At 40.8% G+C, this 6,171-nt stretch overlaps 2 protein-coding genes across 2 annotated transcripts in view; one reads left to right on the forward strand and one right to left on the reverse strand.

Annotated features, from left to right (window-relative positions):
- The window catches only part of fgb (fibrinogen beta chain), a 285,364-nt gene that overhangs the window by 40,868 nt on the left and 238,325 nt on the right, over positions 1 to 6,171 (forward strand). The window lies entirely within an intron of this gene.
- The window catches only part of fga (fibrinogen alpha chain), a 54,028-nt gene that overhangs the window by 20,527 nt on the left and 27,330 nt on the right, over positions 1 to 6,171 (reverse strand). The gene's annotated exons all lie outside the window — the stretch shown is intronic.

Genomic DNA, 6,171 nt, shown 5'->3' on the forward strand with positions numbered 1-6,171 from the left:
AATGCAGGACTCTGATAACTATTCCTGGGAAAAGCATCCTTTTACAAGAAATGGTAATTAAACAGTTGAAAAAAATTTGTAAACTCCTTGACCCTGGTGAATTGTGTACAAAGGGGGTCACATGGGTTTATGGCTCTGAAAAAAGCCCTTAGCTGGAACTGTGTTTTAAAAAGTGGGTTTTGCTTTTGCTTTGAGAAGAGAAGGACCAACTGCTTGAGAAGAAAGACAGCAGCCCTTTTGCAGTCCAGAACTAGTTCACAGCCAGAGTGAATACAAACTGCTCCTAAGTTGCTATGTGCTTGGATAGAGTATCTGCAAGTGTTCCTCGAGCCTGCCTGAAAAATAGTGCCAGAGTCATTGATTGTTTTGCGGATCAGTGCTGATCAACCATATAGACACCATTCCAAGAATTCCATCATCTATCCTTTGCCTTTGAACCATTGACTTTTAACATTTGGCCGAATTCCTCCATTTCTATTTTTATTCCATTGTTTGTGTGTGTGTGTGTGTTTGTGTGTGTTTGTGTGTTTGTGTGTGTTTATGTGTTTGTGTGTGTGTGTGTGGTGTGTGTGTGTGTTTGTGTTTGTTTGTGTGTTTGTGTGTTTGTGTGTGTGTGTGTGTGACACTTCGGGTAACTTGAAGGATAATTAGCATAATTTCATATTCCATACTGTATGTTGATAAGCTTTGCCTTTCTATTCGACAAGGTTTCATAATAAACTAATAGGTTTGTTGTTTATTGAAATAAACCTGCTTAAAGTCTTTTTATTCTCGGTCTATCAGTAACAGAGGTAAATAATTGGCCACTTTGGTAAGTGAATTAAACTTTTAAACCAATGCTACAACCTGTGGAGTTGTGGGGCTTGATCAACTGCGCACTTCTCCCATCCCGGTTATAACATAGATTGTGGGCCCATGCGGGATTTGAAATTTGGGCAGTGAATGATTGGACCCAGAATAATAATAATTGGAAGGATGAGGACAGAGACCCGGTTTCTTATACATTAGTAAACCAAAATGGCTTTGGAAGTTGCTAAGGCTTTTCTAGAGTAGAGGATTTAACTGTCACTGGTTTGCAAAAAGTAACCAAGGCTAAGCTAACAGAATTGGTGGATAATTTGGAGCTAGAGTTAACCATAGGGGCGGGGAAAGATGGAATAGTTGAGGTAATAGTGCAGCATTTGAAATTGTAAGGGATAAAAGGGAGACCACGTTCTCCATGGGGTGATTTAATTGAGTTAGCTAGGATTCAGTTGCAAATGAAGCAGCTAGAAAACGAAAAGGAACTGAAAAAAATTTGAAATCGAGGCAAAAGAAAAAGGATATGATAAAGAATGAGAGATTAAAAGATTTGAATTAGAAAAGGAAAGAGAAAAGGAATTGGAAATGCAAAAACTTGACCTCCAGAAAGAGGAGTTAGCAAGGGCGGAAGGAGAGTATGATTGAGATGCAAGGGCAAGAGAGAAGGAACAAGAAAGGAAACTCCAGCTTAAAAGTCTGGACTTAAAAAGAGAGGCCTCAGATGCTGAGGAAGGTTCTGATGATGAAAAAAAAACACCTCCAACCCAAAGTCCAGTGGGGAGATGTTTAAATTTGTACAAGCCTTCCCAAAGTTTGAGGAAAGAGATGTAGAGGCATTGTTTATTTTGTTTGAGAAGATAGCTAAGCAAATGAAGTGGCCAAAAGAAATCTGGACATTGCTTCTACGGAGTAAATTGGTGGGTGGAGCTCATGAGGTTTACACTTCACTTTCAGAGGAGGTTTCTGTGGACTATGATGCAGTAAAAAAGGCTATTCTTAGTCTGTATGAGTTGGTCCCTGAGGCATACAGGCAGAAAATTCATGACATAAGGAAACAGCCTGGGCAGACCTATATTGAATTTGAGAGGGTAAAGCAAAGTCATTTTGATCATTGGATACAGGCATTAAAGGTAGAGACAATGTATGAAGCTCTTAGGGAAATAATCCTCCTGGAAGAATTTAAAAATTCACTTCCACCAATAGTTAGAACCCATGTTGAGAACCAGAGGGTTGCAACAGCTAGACAGGCAGCAGAGATAGCTGACGATGATGAGCTGTTCCATAAACCCAAACCCTTTTTCTGTCACCTCCACACAGCTCAGAAGGATAAAAGGTGGGAAGGTGAAAGGAAGGCAAGTAGCCAGGGAAGAGAAGGGACAGCTGGAAATACCCAGGAAACTTCTACTCAGACCAGAAAGGAAGGTGCTGAGAGTGGAAGTGCTATTCGAAGGCCTAAGTGTTTCCATTGTAACAAGGTGGGACATGTTCATGCGGATTGCTGGAAATTGCATAGGAAATCCATGTGACTTATTGGGGTACGTAAGGGTGATTCAAGAAAAGGAACCCTGACTGAAAATACAACAGGTCAAGTTGTAGTGTTAACTGTAGCTGTGAAACCGAGTGTGAACACTGCTATAAGTTCAGGACAGGTGAATAAGATAAATGAGAATTATAAAGGATTCTTACTGAGAGGAAAAGTAACCCCTTATCCTTCAAATGAGACAGCTAAACCTATAATTATATTAAGAGATGCAGGAGCCACTCAAACACTGTTGCTGGGGAAAGGCATAACTTCTCCCCCAGAAAGTGTATTAAAAACCAAAGTTTTAATAAATGGTATTGGTAGGGAGTATCACACCTTTGTACCGGGTACATTTGAAGTTTGACCTAATGTCTGGGACAGTGATGGTAGGGGTTGTTCAGAAGTTATCTGTAGAAGGAATTGATTTACTCCTGGGAAATGATTTAGCCGGAGCGAAGGTCATAGCTTCTCCCATAATTACAGAAAGCCCAAGTGAGGTTAAAGTGATGGAGAAGTTACAGGAAAAGGTTCCAGGAACCTTTCCTTCCTCTGTGGTGATCCAAGCAATGGTTAAAAAAAGTCCATCATCGGAAATCAAAGTGATGCCACAGACTGATGTTTGGCTAGCTGAAATCTTCTTTAAAGTCTTAGATAATCTGAAAGAGATGTTTACTAAACCTTCTCTAGTTGAGGCTCAATAAGCCGATCCAGAGTTAAGCAAGATAGCAGAATCAGCCCAAAGTGAAACTGAGGCTGAGGAAGTTCCAGAATATTATTATAATAAAAATGGAATTCCAATGAGGAAAAGGAAACCTCCTGACAGACCTGCAGATAAAGAGTGGATGGCTGTTCATCAGGTACCACCCAAATATTGTAAAGAGTTATTAAGGATAGCACATGAAATTCCTATGGCAGGACATGTAGGGAGGGATAACTCAAGAGCAGATAAACTGGCATTTTTACTGGCCAGCTCTTCACAAGGATGTGGTGCAGTTATGTAAAATGTGCCATACAGGCCAGATGGTGGAAAACCACAACATGCAATCAAACCAGCACCCTTAATTCCCATATGTTTTTGAGGAACCATTTGGTAGGGTGTTAGTAGACTGTGTGGGACCGTTACCAAAAATGAGAGCAGGACACCAATATATCCTTACAATTATGGATATGACAACTCAATTTCCAGAGGCTATCCCTTTAAGAACAATTACAGCTAAAGTAGTAGCAGAGAAGTTAACTCAATTTTTTACTCGATATGGATTATTGATTGAGATCCAGTCAGCTCAAAGTTTCAATTTTATATCAAAAATTTTTCAAAATATAATGGCTTGAATTTTCAGCTCGGCAGGCGGGAGCATTCAGGAAATGAACTGCTGACTGCGATCGACCCCCAAGCACCATTTCACACTGGTTGGCTAATTAACCACCAGCCAGTGTGAAATACGCGCAGAAAAGCTCATTGCTGCCGGGGTTGGGTGGGCGGAGGGCAGGCAATGATTTTTCTGCGGGAACGGGCGAGTACTGAGAGAAAGCTCCCTGAAGACAGAGAGCTGCCTCAGGGAGCTGCAGACCCAAAAACCATGAAATAAAGTTTTGACAATCAGGAAAAAATGCCCAAGCTTAAAAATCAGGCACCTGAACATATAGATGATAAAAGTGCTGTCCATAGACTTTTGTTTTAATTTTATTTAAAAACGGAAAGCTCATCCTGCCCTTAGATGAGGTTTGATTAAAAGGGTAAAGGCCGCCTGGCTGATTCGCCTGTCCGCCAACCATAAGGTTAGACGGACCAGGAAAAATCGGAGACAATTGCGCCATTTGTGAGTAGGTTGGGTGTAAAACAATTAAAGTCCACAGCCTACCATCCACAAACACTGGGAGCTTTAGAGAGGTACCATCAAACCCTCAAAACAATTATTAAAATATATTGTTATACATATCCCCATGATTGGGACAAAGGAGTGGACTTTCTTTCATTTGCTATCCAAGATTCACCAAATGAATCTACTGTAGTCCTTTTAAATTAATTTATGGACATGAGGTAAGAGGTCCCCTAAAATTAATCAAAGAAAAGTTTTTAAGACAGAAGGACAAATCCTTTATTTTAGATGATGTGTCCATGTTCCAGGAACAGCTCATGGGAGCCTGCAAATTGGCTCAAGAACATCTAAAAGTTTCTTGAACAAAGATGAAGGAATGGGCTGATAAGAAAACTATGACTCAAACATTGCCTTCACAGGGGGAACCCCTGAAAGCACAGCTCGATGGTCCATACAAGATAATTAGGAGGGTTGGTGAAGTAAATTATTTAATAGACACACCAGATCATAGGTAAAAGAATTGGCTGTGTCATATCAATACGTTGAAACAATACCATTGAAAGGAGGAGGATAAGAATGGGCAGATATGTCAAGTAGTAAGCACAGTGGAGGATGGAAGAGACAGTGAGAGTGAGGTAAAAGTAGACTTAGTTCACAAATTGAACCTCTTACTATCCGGTTAGCTAGCACTGAAATATTAGGACAGTTAAACACCATATTTTCATGCCCAGAAGCAGGACAATGAGAGGATCTAGTGAGGTTACTTATGGAATTTAAAGTGATCTGTAGGGACAAACCAGGATGTACAACCTTAGCCATACATGATGTGGATGGAGGAGGCACCCCTCCTATAAAACAGCATCCTTATTGCTTAGGGCCAGAGAAACAGGCTCAGGTGAAAGCAAAGATCCAGTACATGTTAGAAAATCACCTCATTGAACTCAGCCAAAGCAGCTGAAGTTCCCCTGTTGTGTTAGTGCCCAAGCCAGATGCTACAACCAGATTCTGAATAGACTACAGAAAGGTCAACGCAGTAATAAAAGCGGATTCCTACCCAATTCCTCGCTTGTAAGGCTGTATTGACAGAGTTGGCAGTGCTGTTTCTTATCAAAATAGATCTGTTAAAGGGATATTGGCAGGTTCCTTTAACAGCCCGAGCTTAAAAAGTATCAGCCTTTGTCATGCCAGACGGTCTTTTCCAATGCCGAGTGATGCCATTCAGACTAAAAAACGCCCCAACAACTTTTCAGAGACTAATGAACCAAGTGGTGGCTGGTTCCCCTAACTGTGTGGTTTATCTTGATGATGTACTGATCTATAGAGACACGGAGAAAATCACCTCAAACAGCTAGAAGCCCTGTTTAAAATAACACAGTCAGCTGGTTTGGTAATAAGTGAGGTTAAAGAGATGGAGCAGTTACAGGAAATGGTTCCAGAAATTTTTCTTTTGTGTCTGATGACCCGAGCATTGGCTAAGCAAAGTCCATTATCAGAAGTCAAAGTGATGCCACGGACAGATACTTGGCTAGCTGAAACTTTCTTTAAAGACTTAGATAATTAAAAGAGCTGTTTAGTAAATCTTCTCCAGTTGAGGCACAACTAGCCGATCCAGAATTAAAGCCAATCAGCCCAAACTGAAGCTGAGGCTGAGGAAGTTCCAGAATATTATTCTGTTAAAAGTGGAATTCTAATGAGGAAGTGGAGACCTCCTGGCAGACCTGCAGATGAAGAGTGAATCACCATCATCAGAGTTCATCAGGTAGTGGTACTGCCCAAATGTCGTAAAGAGTTATTAAGGATAGCATATGAAATTCTTGCCATAAGTGAATTTGTGAAAGCGTGAGTAACTTATCTAGGGCATATCGTGGGGCAAGGATAAGTGTTGCCAAGAACAGTGAAAGTACAGGCATTGGTGGAGGTCCCTGCCTCTAAAACTAAGCGGGAGATCATGATGCTTTTGGGGATGTGTGGATTTTACTGAAAATTTGTACCAAATTTCAGTACTATAGTTGCTCCAACAACAGACTT

This window comes from Cetorhinus maximus, chromosome 1 (genome assembly GCF_964194155.1).
Source record: "Cetorhinus maximus chromosome 1, sCetMax3.hap1.1, whole genome shotgun sequence".
Classification (NCBI taxonomy): domain Eukaryota; kingdom Metazoa; phylum Chordata; class Chondrichthyes; order Lamniformes; family Cetorhinidae; genus Cetorhinus; species Cetorhinus maximus.